The sequence below is a fragment of the Arachis hypogaea genome, chromosome 17 (genome assembly GCF_003086295.3).
Source record: "Arachis hypogaea cultivar Tifrunner chromosome 17, arahy.Tifrunner.gnm2.J5K5, whole genome shotgun sequence".
NCBI lineage: Eukaryota > Viridiplantae > Streptophyta > Magnoliopsida > Fabales > Fabaceae > Arachis > Arachis hypogaea.
The window spans coordinates 103,243,732-103,263,756 of NC_092052.1; the positions used below are offsets into that span (position 1 = coordinate 103,243,732).

General features: G+C 36.3%; 1 long non-coding RNA gene across 1 annotated transcript; it reads right to left on the reverse strand.

The window, feature by feature from the left end:
- Positions 1-18,124: 18,124 nt before the first annotated feature.
- Positions 18,125-19,373, reverse strand: LOC140180827 (uncharacterized). The gene is made up of 2 exons (XR_011874814.1): positions 19,048-19,373; positions 18,125-18,291 (listed from the first exon to the last, which is right to left on the reverse strand). It is a non-coding gene; the product is annotated as an uncharacterized lncRNA (long non-coding RNA).
- Positions 19,374-20,025: the final 652 nt, after the last annotated feature.

The following is a 20,025-nucleotide window of genomic DNA, read 5'->3' on the forward strand; positions in this document are numbered from 1 at the left end:
TGACAGTCATCATCATTCTCAACTTATGAACGCGTGCCTGACAACCACTTCTGTTCTACCTTAGATTGAATGGATATCTCTTGGATATCTAATACAGGGGACCGAGTCCGAGTTATTAGTGTCTTCATGGTATAAGTTAGAACCCATGGATGGCCATTCCTGAGATCCGGAAAGTCTAAACCTTGTCTGTGGTATTCCGAGTAGGATCTGGAAAGGGATGGCTGTGACGAGCTTCAAACTCGCGAGTGCTGGGCATAGTAACAGATGCAAAAGGATCAATGGATCCTATTCCAGTATGATCGAGAACCGACAGATGATTAGCCGTGCCGTGACAGAGCATTTGGACCTTTTTCACAGAGAGGATGGGATGTAGCCATTGACAATGGTGATGCCCTACATAAAGCTTGCCATGGAAAGGAATAGGATTGATTGGATGAAGACAGCAGGAAAGCAGAGATCAGAGGAACGAAAGCATCTCTATACGCTTATCTAAAATTCTCACCAATGAATTACATAAGTACCACTATCCTATTTTATATTTTATTTATTTTCATCCACTATAATTTCTTAATACAATTTGATCCGCCTGACTGAGATTTACAAGGTGACCATAGCTTGCTTTAAGCCGACAATCTCCGTGGGATCGACCCTTACTCACGTAAGGTTTATTACTTGGACGACCCAGTGCACTTGCTGGTTAGTTGTATGAAGTTGTGAAACAGATATAAGATCATGAACGTGCGTATTAAGTTTTTAGCGCCGTTACCAAGGAATGGAATGATCACGATTTTGTACACCAGTCCTTAGCCAAGTAAAATTCCATCTTTCAAATTTCATGTATTCTATCTCTACCATAGAAATAGTTTTGATGTAACACAACTTGATTTTAATTCTGACCATATTATAATTTTATGCATATCTTTGTCTGGTTACATACCTAAGCATACTCTGAGATTCTTGAAGGAAGATTTTGTTTCTATCCTAAATAACCTTCATTTTACAAACCTCACGTAACTTATTTCAACCTGAATATATTTTGAGGTAGTGCAAACATCTATGCTTTTGTTAATTCCTTTAAATGTTTATTTCATATCTTCTTTTTTTACAAGGTAAGATGATCTCCTTCTTAAGTTTATCTATTCTTTGCAGATATTTCATTCAATTGCACTCCTAAACATTCTCTTGAATTTTGTAAATGACGTCATTGACTTTGGTCACTCTCTTCCTGTGAATCTTGTACTTTAATTCAGCTTGAATTCAATTCTAATAAATGCACAGTTTTCTTCTCATTGTCTCCATTAAATTTCTTTAAACTCTCAATACGTCTATCTCTTACTTGTAAACTACTATTTGATATGACATTGAAATTGTTTTGGTGTGACACCGATCCTTGAATATTTGAAAATATTAAGTGCTCCTTTTAATTAGGCAGTATTGGCTTATGCGTTCTAATCGTGCTATGCAATTTGACATGTTGTTTATCCTTTTCTTTTTCTTGAGATGTAATTTAAATTTCTTTGCTTCACAATCTGTACCTTACGTATGTCTTGATCTGCTTACACTTTCGACTATGTTAAGACTCTTGCAACACAGTTGTTGATCTCATATTCCTCCACGAGTTATGAAACCCTTGTGGTATTCTGAAGTTATTCCGCTGTGATGAGTCACTATTGGCTTTAATAATTCTTTTTCTATAAAAGTTCGTACTTTTTTAACCCAGCTTGAATCTGTTTCAAACAAATGCATAGTTTTTATTCTTATTGATCCTATCGAATTTCTTTGATTCAAGAGTTATCCTTGAAGTTGCCAATTGATTCCTTCTCGGCACTCTTCATTGCTCGTGTATCCTTGTTTACCTGCAATTTCATTCATTTTTCAAATCCTCATGAGTATTATCTTTGTCGCTTGTCATTCTTTTCTAAAATCTTGTGTCCTTCTAAGTGAACTCGAGATTTATTTTAATGTCATGTGCGACATTTGGATATAGCAAATGATACGTTAGTTCTTAGGACACGGTTGGTGGATGTGGAAGGTGAAGCTTGTAAAGTGTGCGATGCCATAGAATGTTTGGAGCTTTGTTTTACGCGAAATATTTTTGTTGATATTAGGTTTGTGACCGGTAGTGGGTTTGAGACGTGATTGATGAGGTTGAGAACTTTCAGATGAGTCGTTCGATAAAGTACAGTTGGGAGTTATGATGGTGAGCCATGTTAGAGCATGAGAAGTTGAAACCTTAAGGCTTGATGTGGAAACTAGTTATTACCATGGATGTATCAAATGTGTGCAATAGAATAGAAATCATGAGATTATGGAGTAAGAATGTTCTTGAGGAATTATAAGCGAGTTAGAAAGCGCCTAGTGATTGATTAGTTTTGGGAACAAGAGCATTGTCTGTTGGCCACATCATTTTTGCAAATACTTATCTTGAAATTTTGCACCTTATTGTGCTTCCTCAAGTTTTGGTAAAGTGTTAGACACCATGTAACCTATTTGTTTTGAGCATATCTTGTAACTTCTGCTTTACACCACACTCATTTCTTATATCTAAGTCTTATGGCTTATCCGGTATTTGAAAATTTATATATATACCTAGACTTCTTACTTTTCTAAAGTATTCAAAAGTAAAGTATTAAAACTATGTAATATCTTGTATATTACTTTAATTTTTATTTATTTATTCATTAAAGACTTTATTTTCAAAAATTATTTTATTAAAAGTAATTAAATAGGGTTTTGATAATTAAACTAAAAATTTTACTTAATTTTAGAATTATTAAATAATTTTCTATATTTAAATTATAAAAGTTAGCAGTTGCAAAAGAATAAGAATTTTATATGATTTGATTTAAATAATTAAGATTTTAAAATTTAATACTTTAAGTTTTAAGAATGAAGGAAATTAATTATATTATCTCTAATTTTAAATTAGAATACTTGATTGAAAGCCAATTAGCAAATTATTAATTAAATAATATTTTTAAAGTAATTTTAAAGGATTAAATTAGATTTTTAATTATTACTCTATACTCTAATTTGATTAAAATTTACCAAGTTCCAATTAACCCAAAATCCTCAAATCAAACCCTAACCCTAACTAAACAAAATCCTAATTTTCATCTAAACCCTCAAACACAAACACATTTTTCCACTTCACCCAAAATAAACCCTAGTCGTCAATACAACTCCCTCACCCCCACCCCTCACCCATGGCACTCTCACACACTCAACACAAACACACACCACATAGTGAGAGAGAGGGAGAAACAGAAGAAAAGGAGAGTAGAAGAAAGAGGACGGCGTCGGCAGACATCACTGCCATCGCGCCATCGTATTGTCATCGAAGGAGAGGGAGATCTGCGAACCAGAGTCGCGGAAGGAAGAACCGTGAGCCGTGAAAAGTAGAACAAGAGAAAGGGAACGCGACGCTGAGAGAAAGAAAGAGACCAAGATGACGCGATGTGAGGAAGGAAGCGAAGCCGTCGCATCACCATTATTGTCGTGCCCAACCGCCGCCGTCGCGCACTCCATCGCCCCTGCTAGTGAGGCGTCGGGAAGCCTCTGTTGCCAGGAAATGGCGCTGCCATCGCCGAGATCTACTACCGGTAAAGGTTTTGTGTTTGGTTTCCGTTCTTTTGAATTCTAGAAAAATTATCGTCATTGCATGGTTGTTACAATTGCCACCACCGAGGTTCTGGTCAGCACTGTCGCTTGGGATAGTTGTTGGAGCTACTGCCAGATCGGTTCAAATGTCACTGCTGCTTCATTCTTTTATTGCAGTAAGTATTTTTGTTTCGAAACCCTTGTCGTTAGTATTCTGTTTCATGTTATTAAGAATTTCGTGATGTTGATGATTTAGGATTGAGTTAGTGAGGTTTCATGTTGCAATTAAAGTTGTTTCTGTTGTTGCGGAAGTAAGCGGAGTTGTGGATGCAGCCGCTGCTGTTGCGGGCCGAGGGAAAAAGGAATTTTTCGCGTTAAAACCGCTGCAGGCTTGATTCCTTCAGATAGGGGATTGTTTTAATAAGAAATATTTTGGGCTTTGAATACCTAACAAGTTTAGTAGATTAATGCAAATGGATAAATGTCTGTGATGTAAATAATTTTCTGCTGTGATTGAAAGGTTATATTTGTTGGTGATTGGTTGATTTCTGAATTTCTGGTAAAATTGATAAAATACGTTGATTTTGGGATGTAAGATTAAAAATGATGATTGGTTTTTGAATGACGGACTTGGAAATGTTAAATTGAAAGGCTGGTTTTATTGTGTTGAGGTTGAAAAAAGGGAACCCGTGATGGGTGGCAAAGTCTGGTTTTTAGGGGAGGTGCTGCCGAAATTTTTTTAAGAATTTGCAAAAATTTTGGTTAAGATTTTGAAAATGAGTTTGATTTGAATTAATTATCAAAAGAGATAATACTTGAATATTTTTAAGGATTTTAAAGAGAATCAGACTTTTATGATTTGGTTTATTTATGATTTTAACTTATTTGATTTTTAATAACAACGAAAAGAGATTTGATTAACTAGCTAAAGATTTTGAAAAGTAAATTAATTATAAATTCAAGATTTTAGGGATAGGGAGTGAGTTTGAGGCTTTGAATGAAATGAAACATAAGAGTTGAGAGAAACAGAGTTACTTTAAGGAATATGATGGAAATCGAGTGGTGCTTGATTCGAGGTAAGTTCGGTAAGTTGTTCGAAGGTTATGCTTGAGATTAAGAGATGATTAGTGACAATTGGTTTCAATTGAGGAGTTGACATGTGAATTGGATGATTTCAAGCTGGTTGATTATAAATGAGTGAATTTGAAAGAATTGGGAATCAGTATATTGAATAGAAACTGATAAGGCTTGTGAATCTTTGGAAAGATTGGCAAATTCTATTTTTGGTTAAGACTAATTTTTTGGCCAACTTCGACAGGCTCTAACTCGGTCTTCGGAGTTGGAAATTTTAAAAACCTAGGTTTTTATGAAATTTTATTTGTCGATCTTTCCCACAGTTCAAGAATGGTTGAGAAATGAATTTTGTGGAAAAAGTTATGAAGGTTTGAAATGTGGGCTGAAAAACTGGTTTTTACAGCATATCAGCTTTTTCACTTTCTGATATGCCGTGCGTACGCGGAACTCGTCATGCGTACGCGGGAGTTGGCCACTGCCAACACTCATGCATACACAAACATGGGCTACGTACGCGACTTTGTCACATTTACGCTCATGCGTACACGACTTTGTCACGTTTACGCTCATGCGTATGCAACACAAGTCCTGCGTACACGAGCAAGTCTCACTGCCCAAATCTTCTGCATACGGGAAAGTGGTCCGCGTATGCGATTTTGTCAAATTTACACTCATGTGTACGCGAGCATGTGCATGCATACGCGACCACCATATTTTTCTGAAAAGTGAATTTTTAAGTTTTCAACCATTCTTCAAGCCTTCTAAACCTTTATAAACCCTTATATAAGTCTAGAGCCTGTGCAATTAAGGATAGGAGAGTTAAGAACGAAACCTAAAGAGTTGAGTTAGTAAATTAGAGGGAAATGAATAAAATGTGCAGTAATGTATGATGAGGATGATTGGGATGATGAATGGTAATTAACTATGATAATGAGAGAAGCAGATTGATAATGAGATAGATAATGAAAAGTGATAATGAAATTGATATATTGATATATATACCTCCCAAGATAAATGCAGTGGCATTGAACCACTTGCTCCAGGTTTGGTTTGAGTCTCCTAGGGCACATGCAGTGGTTAGCCCTCACTTGCTCCCAGTCGAGAATGACATGTGATATGAGAAATTATTGGAGTCATGAATTTCCCTAGGTAGATGCAGTGGGTCGGCTCCACTTGCGATTTGAGATTTTGTTGACCTTCCGTCGCAAGATGTGGCCGGACACTTATACTTTTTCGGATGTTCCCCCAATGTATTTGATATATGAATATGAATTTTGAGGTTGGGGATGCGTGCACCCAGGGACTGTCTAGGTTTAGCTACCAGACATGTCAGGTTTGGTTGTATAATCGACAGATAAGCTCATTAACTATAGGGCAGGTATGCATCATTTGAATTTATGTGTATCGTTTGGGTGTGAATCTTGTTCTTAGTTTTCCTAATTGAGTAATTGCATCTATCTGCTATTTGATCTAATTGCTCTATCTATACTCTCTATTTGTGTATGCTTTGCATTGTTTTTTCTATGTTTGACAACTGAGAGATCCCTCATGCTGGTGGTGGTGACGATGAGGGTTGTTTCTGATATGTGGTGATGGAGGTTGAAGTAGGTGGACTAGGTGTTGCTTTATTACTCTAATTTTTGTATTGGTTGGTTAGGAGTGAGTGATGTAAGTTGGGTAGGAAGCCCTTAGGCACGTCCTTGGTCCTTTTCATTTCTTTAAACTATTCACCTTATTAATTTCTAAACTAAAGAAGTTTCTTTACGATTTTTCAAAATAAGTTTTTCCACAAAGCTTTTTCAAAAGGGTATTTCAACGATAAACTGATTTATAATGAAATTAAATTTATTTGCAAGTATCACTTTACTTTAATGGTATTTCCGTCCCTATTGAGAACCTGCGAGGATGATGTTCTAACCCCCTACAGATTTTCTTTTTCAGTGACAGGTTCAGGAAGCTTTAGCGCGAAGCCACGATCGATCTACAAAGCTTTATATATATATATATATATTGTATTTTTCTCTTTGTTAGTTTCGTTGATATTTTACTCCTCGTTGGGTATCATATTGAGATTTTGGAGGGGCAAGACTTATATTTGAGGAAATTTGAATAAGTCTGTGTATTTATTATTATGTGAATATAATTGTGTGATTAAGTGATTTAAAGTAAAGACTTTTGTTTTTATAATTAAAAGTTTGGTTTATTTTTACAAAGACTCAATATTAAATAAATATAGTATGAATTAAAGGAGTAGAGGTAGGTAACGCCAGGACTTTTAGTACGATCATGAGGTATTAAAAGTTAGGGTGTTACACAATCCCCTATGATATATGACTTCTCTCGATGGTGCGTATTAGCATGACACTTCATTCGAGTTTGCGCTGTCTTCAGCTAAAAAGTGACCTCAGCATTAAGGACCTCTCATGCTCGAAGGAGCGAATTCACATCTTGATGTTGTGAGCCATGTATCTAGGAGTGGAGTGAGCAAGGTAACCATACAATGCCTCATGCAGTGTCATATTAATGGTGGAATGGAAAGAGTTGTTGTAGCAGAATTCGGCCTAATGAAAGGTAGGAAGACAACCTATTCAGTTGAGCATGGGTGAGGACTCTTAAGTACTGCTCAAGTGTGCGATTAACCGCCTCTATTTGGCTGTCAGTTTGTGGGTGGTACGCGGTACTGTAGAAGAGTTTGGTGCCACAATATTGAAATAACTGCTTTGAAAAAGGGCTATGGAAAAGGAGATTGTGATCGAACACAATGGCGGCGAGAAAACCATGGAGGCGCATAATGGAGGATAAAAAAAATCTGAGCTACCCGTTTTCGCTGTGAACCCAGGCTTAAGGCCACTTGAGGTCACTTGGTGATTCACAAAATGGATTATACTCTGGTGCATCCCTGCCAGAAAAATAGCTCACCAAGTGCCTTATATGTCTTAAGAATGCCTTCATGACCACTAGCGGAGGTGGAATGAAACTGATGGAGTAGGGTTGACGTAGCAAAAATTGGCTAGTTAAGAAATTATTATAAGAGATACGTTGCAAGTACAGTTCTTAACCAACCGAAGATCCGTTTATCAATTTAGAAGGGTTGTCACAAAATTAGAATTAAAATACTGGGAGTATGAATCCCAAGTCGTCTCCCAACGAGTTGCAGAAAGATGTGCTATTTTATTAATCAGATGTTTTCTAAAAATGGTTGAGTTGATAAACAAGAAATTAAATTAGAGAATTTATGTAATTTAAATAAAAATCTTGACCGGGAGTAGATTAGTTGGAAGCCCTATTCTTGTTGGAGTACTCTCAAGATTAATTGATGATTGAAGGTTATTCTGCTTAGTCATCCCTTACTAGGTAGAGGAAAGTCAAGCAAGTTGGAAAGCTATTTCTATTCACAAGTTCCAATCCTCTCCCTTGGAAGGGATTAGTGTCAGTGACTAGAGGAAAATCCAACAGTAAACCCAATTACAATTTTTCTCTTGAGCGTTCCAACTCAAGGTTCTCCTTTCAATCAACTCCCAATCAAGTTATGGAACTACTCGCTCATTATGAATGTAAACTTCACAACATAAGAAAGGAAAATAAAGAAAGACATGATAACTAATAATCAAAAGATCAATTAAAAATAAAAATAGTTCTTGTATTAATAAATTCTAAAAATAATCCAATAGTAATTCTGAATAAATTGAGGACATGGAAGAGTAAGAGACAAGTAAAGAAAACAAATTAGAATAATGAAGTCTTGGCGGAGGTAATAACTCTTCTCAATATCCCAATCCAAAAAACAATAAAAACAAATTCCTAAGAACTATGAATGTGTGGAGAAAAAACCTAGAGGAGAAGTAAAATCAGATCTAAAAACTAAAATTATGCGGAATGAATGTTGTTCTCTGGTCTCTACATGTTTCCTGGCTCTAATCTGCTTTTCTGGGCCGAAAATTGGGTCAAAACAGGGCCCAAAATCGCCCCCAGCGAATTCTGCAGATCACACACATCACACGATCGCGTCATCCACGCGTTCGCGTCATCCAGCGTTTTGCCTTGCCACGCGTTCGCATCGTCCACGCCTTTGCGTCACTTGTGCAGTTTCCAATCCGCGCGGTCGCGTGAGCCATGCGTCCGCGTCACTTCTCGCTGGTCATCTCCTCAATTTCTTGTGTTCCTTCCATTTTTGCAAGCCTCCTTTCCAATCTCCAAGTCATTCATGCCCTATAAAGCCTGAAACACTTAACACACAGATCACGGCATCGAATGGAATAAAGGGGAATTAAAATACATAATTAAAAGTCTCTAGGAAGCAAGTTTTCAACCATGAAGTAATTTTAGGAAGGAATTATAAATGCATGCTAATCATATGAATAAGTGGGTAAAGATTTGATAAAATCGCACAATTAACCACAATATAAACCATAAAATAGTGGTTTATCAACCTCTCCACACTTAGTCATTAGCATGTCCTCATGCTTAGTTGAAGGAGATAAGATAAATGAGTAAGAACATGTAAAACTCATGCAATGCAATGCAACCTATATATGTGAATACAACTATATGATTCTTGTCCACTTGGTCAAAGGTAAATAAGCTCTTCAAGACAATCACAGATCAAATTCCACTAATTCAATTCTTATACAGTAAAACAGATAAAAAAAAAGCAAGAAGGTAGCTCATGAAAGCAGGGAACATAGAACTTAAGCATTGAACCCTCACTGATGATGTATGTACACTCTAATCTCTCTAGTGTATAGGATAATCACTCTATCCTTCTCTAATCATGCTTTCTAATTTTTGTTCTTCACCTAACCAATCAACAACAATTAATATACCAATGCAAACATCATGAGATCTTTTCAAGGTTGTAATGGGGCCAAGGTATGGGTAAGGGTACATATATATCTGAGTAAACTTATAAATCGAATCTTTAATTAACTCCAGCTTTCACCTAACACATATATATATTCTTTATAGCTTAAATTTCACACTTAGCTACCCAAAATTTTCTTTTCACATTCTTTACTCATGTGTCAACTTTTATTTTAATTTTATCACATGTGCATTGATTCTTGAATTTTAACTTAGCATTGGGGTAATTTTGTCCCCTTATTTATTTAATGACTATTTTTGGATTTTTTTAACATAAACATAAAAATAAACATGGCTTATCAATGCACATAGATTTTTAATTCTTATAGTTTCACATGAGTAGGTACCCAAATTCCCATTATATCATCATGACACATTCCCTCATTATCTTTTGTTCCCACAATTTTCCATACTTAATTAACACACACAATTCTATCTTAAGCTAACCAAAGATTCAATTGGGATATATAATTATTTTTCCGCTTAAGGCTAGTAATGTGGTAAAATAAAGAACAAATGGGATTTAAAAGCTCAAAGTGGCTAACAAAGGTAACTTAAGGGGTAGGCTTAATTTGGATAAGTGAGCTAAACAAATAATGGCCTCAATCATATGCAAGCATATAAATATATTAAACATTAGACATATAGGATGAAACAAAATATAGATTACAATCATAGAGAAGTAAACACACAAGAATAAAATAATTATGGTTAAATAATGTAACCATGTATTTAAGCTCAAAGTCTCATAGGTTGTGTGTTCTTTAGCTCAAAAACCATGTTCCAAATATAACTTCAAGCAAATTTCACATAAAAGTTTTTATTAAAATTAGTGAAATTTTGTTCTAAAAATAGAGTTTTAGAAGAAACTTATTATCTTTTCAATCAAGTAGAACATGCATGCAACTAACTTATTACTATGCAATTTATCCTATTCTACAAAGAAAAACTAACTAAATATCCTATTTTATTGGTGTTAGGGAAGAGAAATTACCTCCAGAAGTTAGGTACTGACCGACCTCCCCACACTTAAGGCTTTGCACCGTTAAGAAATTATTATAAGAGATACGTTGCAAGTACAGTTCTTAACCAACCGAAGATCCGTTTATCAATTTAGAAGGGGTGTCACAAAATTAGAATTAAAATACTGGGAGTATGAATTCCAGGTCATCTCCCAACGAGTTGCAGAAAGATGTGCTATTTTACTAATCAGATGTTTTCTAAAAATGGTTGAGTTGATAAACAAGAAATTAAATTAGAGAATTTATGTAATTTAAATAAAAACCTTGACTTGGAGTAGATTAGTTGGAAGCCCTATTCTTGTTGGAGTACTCTCAAGTTTAATTGATGATTGAAGATTATTCTGCTTAATCATCCCTTACTAGGTAGAGGAAAGTTAAGCAAGTTGGAAAGCTATTTCTATTCACAAGTTCCAATCCTCTCCCTTGGAAGGGATTAGTGTCAGTGACTAGAGGGCAATCCAACAGTAAACTCAATTACAATTTTTCTCTTGAGTGTTCCAACTCAAGGTTCTCCTTTCAATCAACTCCCAATCAAGTTATGGAACTACTCGCTCATTATGAATGTAAACTTCACAACATAAGAAAGGGAAATAAATAAATACATAATAATTAATAATCAAAAGATTAATTAAAAATAAAAATAGTTCTTGTATTAATAAATTCTAAAAATAATCCAATAGTAATTCTGAATAAATTGAGGACATGGAAGAGTAAGAGACAAGTAAGGAAAACAAACTAGAATAATGAAGTCTTGGCGGAGGTAATAACTCTTCTCAATATCCCAATCCAAAAATAAATAAAAACGAATTCCTAAGAATTATGAATGTGTAGAGAGAAAACCTAGAAGAGGAGTAAAATCATATCTAAAAACTAAAATTATGCGGAATGAATGTTGTTGTCGGTCTCTGCATGTTCCTTGGCTCTAATATGCTTTTCTGGGCCAAAAATTGGGTCAAAACAGGGCCCAAAATCGCCCCATGCGAATTCTGCAGATTATGCAGATCGCGTACGTCACGCGATCGCGTCATCCACGCGTTCATGTCATCCAGCATTTTGCCTTGCCACGCATTCGCGTCGTCCACGCCTTCGCATCACTTTTGCAGTTTCCAATCTGCGCGGTCGCGTGAGCCATGCGTCCGCGTCACTTCTCGCTGGTCATCTCCTCAATTTCTTATGTTCCTTCCATTTTTTGCAAGCCTCCTTTCCAATCTCCAAGTCATTCATGCCCTATAAAGCCTGAAACACTTAACACACAGATCACGGCATCGAATGGAATAAAGGGGAATTAAAATACATAATTAAAAGTCTCTAGGAAGCAAGTTTTCAACCATGAAGTAATTTCAGGAAGGAATTATAAATGCATGCTAATCATATGAATAAGTGGGTAAAGATTTGATAAAACCGCACAATTAAACACAATATAAACCATAAAATAGTGGTTTATCAACCTCCCCACACTTAGTCATTAGCATGTCCTCATGCTTAGTTGAAGGAGATAAGATAAATGAGTAGGAACATGTAAAACTCATGCAATGCAATGCAACCTATATATGTGAATGCAACTATATGATTCTTGTCCACTTGGTCAAAGGAAAATAAGCTCTTCAAGATAATCACAGATCAAATTCCACTAATTCAATTCTTATACAGTAAGAACAGATAAAAATACAAGAAGGTAGCTCATGAAAGTAGGGAACATAGAACTTAAGCATTGAACCCTCACTGATGATGTATGTACACTCTAATCTCTCTAGTGTATAGGATAATCACTCTATCCTTCTCTAATCATGCTTTCTAATTTTTGTTCTTCACCTAACCAATCAACAACAATTAATATACCAATGCAAACATCATGAGGTCTTTTCAAGGTTGTAATGGGGCCAAGGTATGGGTAAGGGTACATATATGGCTAAGTAAGCTTATAAATTGAATCTTTAATTAACCCAAGCTTTTACCTAACACATATATATATTCTTTATAGCTTAAATTTCACACTTAGCTACCCAAAATTTTCTTTTCACATTCCTTACTCATGTGTCAACTTTTATTTTAATTTTATCACATGTGCATTGATCCTTGAATTTTAACTTAGCATTGGGGTAATTTTGTCCCTTTATTTATTTAATGACTATTTTTGGATTTTTTTAACATAAATATAAAAATAAAAATGGCTTATCAATGCACATAGATTTTTAATTCTTATAGTTTCACATGAGTAGGTACCCAAATTCCCATTATATCATCATGACACATTCCCTCATTATCTTTTGTTCCCACAATTTTCCATACTTAATTAACACACACAATTCTATCTTAAGCCAACCAAAGATTCAATTGGGATATATAATTGTTTTTCCACTTAAGGTTAGTAATGTGGTAAAATAAAGAACAAATGGGATTTAAAAGTTTAAAGTGGCTAACAAAGGTAACTTAAGGGTTAGGCTTAATTTGGATAAGTGAGCTAAACAAATAATGGCCTCAATCATATGCAAGTATATAAATATATTAAACATTGGACATATAGGATGAAACAAAATATAGATTACAATCATAGAGAAGTAAACACACAAAAATAAAATAATTATGGTTAAATAATGTAACCATGTATTTAAGCTCAAAGTCTCACAGGTTGTGTGTTCTTTAGCTCAAAAACCATGTTCCAAATATAACTTCAAGCAAATTTAACATAAAAGTTTTGATTAAAATTAGTGAAATTTTGTTATAAAAATAGAGTTTTAGAAGAAACTTATTATCTTTTCAATCAAGTAGAACATGCATGCAACTAACTTATTACTATGCAATTTATCCTATTCTACAAAGAAAAACTAACTAAATATCCTATTTTATTGGTGTTAGGGAAGAGAAATTACCTCCGGAAGTCAGGTACTGACCGACCTCCCCACACTTAAGGCTTTGAACCGTCCTCGGTGCTATCTGTCAGGAACAAGGGTAGGCTGGTAGCAGTATCTCCACAGTCGGGACCGTCATGGCTCCCTGTGCTGGTAAAGGAAGTGGAGTCGGGGGTGTCTGAGTCTCGGTATTTTCCCTTAAGTAGCTCCTTGAGGCATGTGAATCGGCGCTTGTTACGGCACTCTCTTAGCTTTGCTTTGTGTTCCTGCCGAGCCAACCTTTCAAGTATCTGAAGGAGCAGTTGGTTTGTTGTAGGTGCTTGTGTGTTGAAGGAAGAATGTCTTCAGCCGGTTCAGTAGGCTGGCTTGTAGTGGCTGCTGAAGGTCTGATATATTTCCCGTTAGGGACGTACTGATCATCTCATGTGCGCATGGCTTTGGTGTCACCAGCTCTGTAGGAGACTCCGGCTGCTGAGACAAGATCTGAGACCATGGCGGGAAAAGGTAAGTTGCCCGCAATTTGTACATGTCCCATGGCATTCCGGATATGTCTTGGTAGGTTCAAAGGCTGGTCTGTAAGGATGCACCATAGTAGAACGGCCATGTCTGCAGTGAAGGAGGACTCATGAGTGCTCGAAAATACGTAATGGGGCATAACCTGTGCCCATACGCGAGCCTCCAATGTAAGTGCGGAAGCCAATATTCCCTTAGGACAGGAACGATGGTATCCATAAATCCATCTGCTGCCAGGTAGTGTGATAACTCTGAGAACAGCGTCCCAGTCAAATTGGTATGTCTGGCGCTTGAGTGAGGCTTCTTGAAAGGCGTCCAGTCCTTCTAGAGCAGGGGGAAGACCTAGAGCTCGTTGAATGGCCTCTTCTGTAATGGGGACTTGCTTCTGACAGACATAGACAGACTGCAGGGTTAGCAGGCGGAAATTGGAGTAGAACTCTACTACCCAAGAAAGATTAACCTGCCGTGGCTATCTCTGTAGGAATCCCATTGTCTTCGTTCAATTTGCGGCTCAACAAAGGGAGCAATGTTGGGCGGGAGGACAAGAAGGTATTCATTGTTGTAACTCCTTTCTGCCAGGATGGGGAACATCTGCTCGCAGTAGCGATTGGTAAATCGCACAGTGTCCTTTGCTGGGAAAGCTTTCTCTTTTTCATCAACCTTTATAATCCTCTTAATTCTCTTTGTTAAGGGTTTTACTGCAGTTGAAGATGGCTCTGCCACTAATGCTCTCTTTGTTCCTCGTCTTGCTGGTGGTTTGGGAGTAGCTTTCTCCTTGCCTTTCTTGGTGGCCATCCTAAAAGAGAGAAAAGAAAAAGTATGTTAAAATGTCAAGGGATAGAGCAAGGAAGAGAACGGGTAAGGTGGTAATCAATGCACATTAAAAGATAAATGAAGTTAACACATGGTCATGACTACATGTGAAAAATCATAAATGGAAATATAGCAAGTGCATATGATGACAATTAAATGCAAGGTGTTTATTGGCATGCAGGCAAAGGCATGAGTAGCATAGATCAGGCATTTAATGTCCCAGTGAGATTACCAAGCCTTTCAAACTAAAAACCTGTTTGTAACAACAATTATATTAAATTAATAAAATATAAAAAGAGGTTTTGTGAAAAGCAAGCATTTAGAGTAGTAGAATAAAAGAAATCTAAAAATAGTTCACAATGCCATACGGGCGCTTTCACAAACACATAGCATGCATGGTAAATAAGCTATTGAAAGTATTAAAATGAACATGCAAGCAACCATTTTAAAAATTAATATATAATTGTCAAACAATTCCTGAATAATTCACAAGCAAATCATAGGAAAGAATAGTGACCCAAATAAATTTCCAACACCAATTAAAAGAAAAATAAAGAAAAAGAAAACATGGATAATGCAAGGAAAAAGAAAAAAAAAGATAACATAAAAAGAAGAAGAATAGAAAAGTAAGGAGGGAGGAAGGAAGAAAAGAAAAACCTTGTTAATGGTGGTAAGAGAGAGAAAAAGTAGAGAGTTAGAAAGAAGGAAGAAGGAAGAAAGAAGAAATAAGGAGGGAAAAGAAAAAGTAGGATCTAGGGAAGAGAAAGATAAGATATTTTGGCAAATTAGGTTAAGCTGTGTGGCGCAAGCGACGCGGACGCGTAGGGTACGCATTCGTGCGAGTGGCACTTAAATGAATCGACGCGGTCGCGTCGGTCACGCGGACGCGTGACAACAACCGTGCGAGTGGCGCGAGGGCAGCCTCGCGCCTGCACAACTCTCTGTTCGAAACTCTTTTTGCCAAAATATTGGGTTACGCGGTCGCGTGGTGGACGCGATCACGTGGATGGCCAAGATTGGAGGGTGACGCGGACGCGTGGGGCACGCGGTCGCGTCGTAAGGCTGGTGCGTCCGGCACCATTCCAGTACCACTCTAGCACAACTTTCGGCCATGCACCCTTTTTGACGTCGATTTTCAGGTCACGCGTCTGCGTGGGTGACGCGGACGCGTGGAAGGCAATTCTCCCACATGACGCAGACGCGTGGGTCGAATTGTGCCAAAGGCACGCCTCCAGCCACGCTCTCGCGTGACTCTCTGTTCGATTGCTTTTTCTTCCTTATGCACATACGATGCAGACGCGTCGGCGACACTGTCGCGTCGCGTGCAATATATATATATATATATATATATATATATATATATATATATATATATATATATATATATATATATATATATATTATGATATGCAATATGTAAATATAGATGCAAACTATAGGCACTGGTACTAAGAAGAGTTATTGCTAAAGAAAACTAAGAAATAAAAAAAAAGGAACGATCATACCATGGTGGGTTGTCTCCCACCTAGCACTTTGCTTTAACGTCCGTAAGTTGGACGCTCCACTATCTCAGTCTTCTGCTATGGGTGGATCTTCCAAGAGGAAAATCTCGAGCTCCTTATTTTTCTTCATCTTCTCACCATGTTATAGCTTTAAACGATGTCCATTAACTTTGATGAATTCAGAGCTTGAAGGGTGACTTAGGTGAAAAACTCCGTACGGCTCAGCCTTCTCTACTCTATATGGACCTTCCCAACTTGATCTCAATTTGCCTGGCATGAGCCTTAGTCTAGATTTGTAAAGGAGGACTAAGTCCCCAGGTTGGAACTCTCTCCTCTTGATGTGCTTATCATGTACAGCCTTCATCTTTTCCTTGTACAGCCTTGAGTTCTCATAAGCTTCTAGGCGAAGGCTTTCCAATTCTTGCAATTGCAACTTCCTTTCAGTTCCGGCCTTCTCAAATTCCATATTGCACTCCTTCACTGCCCAAAAGTCTTTGTGCTCCACTTCAACTGGGAGATAACAGGCTTTTCCATAAACTAAGCGGAAGGGACTCATCCCAATGGGTGTCTTGTATGCTATTCTGTACGCCCAAAGTGCATCTTGTAGCCTGGTGCTCCAGTCTCTTCTATGAGGTTTGACTATCTTCTGCAATATACATTTTATCTCTCTGTTAGACACCTCAGCTTGCCCATTAGTCTGAGGGTGATAGGCTGTTGCTACTTTATGAATTATCCCATGCTTCTTCAGTAATCCTGTTACAGAAATGGGTGCCTTGATCGCTCACGATTGCTCGTGGTGATCCAATGCGACAAATAATGTGGTTTCTAACAAAGGAAACAAAAGTGTTAACATCATCAGTGCAGGTAGGAATTGCTTCCACCCATTTAGAAACGTAATCTATAGCTAACAGTATATAAAAATAACCATTAGAATTTGGAAATGGATCCATGAAGTCAATGCCCCAAACATCAAAAATTTTACAGAAAAGCATAATCTGTTGAGGCATCTCATCCCTCTTGGATATATTACCAAATTTTTGGCATGAGAAACAAGATTTACAAAATTCAGCAGTGTCTCTAAAAAGAGTACGCCACCAGAATCCACAGTCTAAGATTTTTCTAGCTGTTCTTTGAGGGCCAAAATGTAGGGGTGGGCATGGTTTGGATTTTTATAAATCCAAACTGGATCCATTTCAGAACCAGTTTTATGGTTCATAAAACCAAACCAAAACTGGATTGAAGAGAGAAACCGGTTCTAAACATGTTTAAAAAATAAAAACCGATTTTAAACCGGTTTTAGAATTTAAATCCGGTTTTACTTACAAACCGGTTTTAAATCCAGTTTTACGTATAAAACCGATTTTAAATCCAGTTTTACATATAAAACCGATTTTAAATCCAATTATTTTAAATCCAGTTTTTTTTTAAAATCCAAATCTAAAATCAGGTTTTTTTTATAAAATCCAGTTTTAAAACTAGATTTTTTAACCAAAAATTCAGTTTTAAAACCAATTTTTGAAAATCCAGTTTTAAAATCAGTTTCTTTAAACAAAAATCCAATTTTAAAACTAGTTTTTAAAAATCTAATTTTCAAACCAGATATTTTAAAAAAAATCCACTTTTAAAAATAATGTGCACTAGGTATCAATGTACTAATATAGACATGCAACAAAGAAACGGATAGTAATTTTCTTTGCAACCTATTGGTTAATCCAATAAGGCAACTCAATTTAAAATATTTCTATTTCTCCCTAAACATTTCCTTATTAACATGAATTTGCACGTCAAGTAGTTATTGTCACCACATTGCAGATCAACAACATTAAGACTGTTTATTAAGTAAGCCATGCAAAGCAAACTTGAGCAGTAGCATAAAAGTGAAAATTGGATCAGAACAAGAGAAAAAATTGGATATGATAGAATGCAGGGTATAGTAGCGAATTTCAGAATATTGATTTGAAAATTACAAAACTTGCATTAACCACATACTTGGTGCTCTGTTTTGGAACCATCAAAGGGCACTTCAAGCCAGTGCCTCAAATTTCTTAGTCTTTCTTCCTACAAAAGGAATAAATAACAAAGAACAATAAGCAACAGGTTACATAACAAATAATATATAAACTAAAAACAATAGATAAAATTCTACAAAATGCAATAAGATGTCATTCTTCAACATATACTAATATAAAAGATAGGCACACTCCAAAAATAAGACAGTGAAGGAATCAAAATACTGATGAATTATAAGTTTGAATATATTTATTAAGGCTTGCTTTTATCATGTGATAAATTTACATTAATATTTCAACAAAATACACATAATCAGTTCTAAATAAACATCCACTGCCTGCCTACGTCTTTACAAACAATACCTCAGACATTCAAGACACTGAGTCGCAATATCAAACTAACTCTGGTGATGAGACCATACAAGCATATACAATGAAAATCTTTTCATATTAGATTGAGTCGGCTAAATATGCAATGACAAAATTGTGCTATCTTAATTATCCTGAAGCTTCTTCACTTTCTGAACCTCCTAATTGATGTGCACCCTTTAGTTCTCAAATGACAACAGTCGGCTAAGTTGGGGTTGGTGGGCATTGATTGAAAAGGCATGATAAAAAAAAGTCTGTTAAATTCATAGCTTATCAATTGAATTTTCACCTAGGATTCCAAAATATGTGGGGTTTAGAGAGAATATTCAAAAGCAAAAGCATTTGAATCTATTTGCCAAAGGATCAAGGTCTTGATCACTTGATTTACAAAACGATAAGTACTTGATAATTCAAAATACAATAACACTACACATACCTGCAGAAAGCTAAGAGAAAGAGGATGCATCCTATTGTTTGGCACATTTAGAGCAGTAGAAGGTAAAGATAGAATACGCCCGATAAGTGATCCAGATCCTAGTACAATGTTAGCTGCAAATGCAATATGAATAATTAGTTACAGATCACTAAATCGTTTGTGCACTAGAAAAGCTAATTTTTACAGAAAGCATGCATACAACCGAATGTCTACTATTTCATAGTAAAGCTTCATATGTTTTCCCCAAGCACTAAAATGGGGCTATTAGAAATATAAAAAGATAAATCATCATAATCCTATAAAAATGGGAAAATAAAAAAATAATAAAGAAAACCATAGAAAAGTGGCATTAACACAAACACTTGATATGCATAACAGCATAAGCAATCAAACCTTGTTCAGTTTTTCAAATTGATGGAATGGAACAGAAAAGAAAAGAACATGGAAGCACCTTTGGCAATTTCAACTATATAATCACAAATATAGTAAATCCCTATCTACCACTCAATTCCTTTTCTCAGATGATAGATTCACTCTGTGGATCTTCTCTGTTGCTTCACAATATTTCAATCTACCAAATTAATTACTTAATGGTAAACCTATCTAACCTTGAGGGTACCCAGAGAACGGAGAAGAACAGAGCTGGGTCACGGCGAAAAAAGGCGGACGGCGGAACCGCGGATGGCGGAACAGAGCAGTGGCGCGACGCGCTTGTGGTGGTGGTGGCAGCTACGAAACTGCAGTGCCAGTTGCCTGCTCCGGTGCGGCGGTGCCGGCTGTGGGCAAAGGAGAAAAGGATTCGTGCGAGTTAAAACTGGTTCACCAAATCAAAAATGAAGAATTAGGGTGTTTTTGAGATTTGGATTTTAATCTAGATCTGGATCTGGATCCAGATTTAAAACCATTTAAATGGATTGGATTTAAAACCAAATTATAAAATAAATTTGGTTTAGTTTGGATTTTTTTTATTTAAAATTG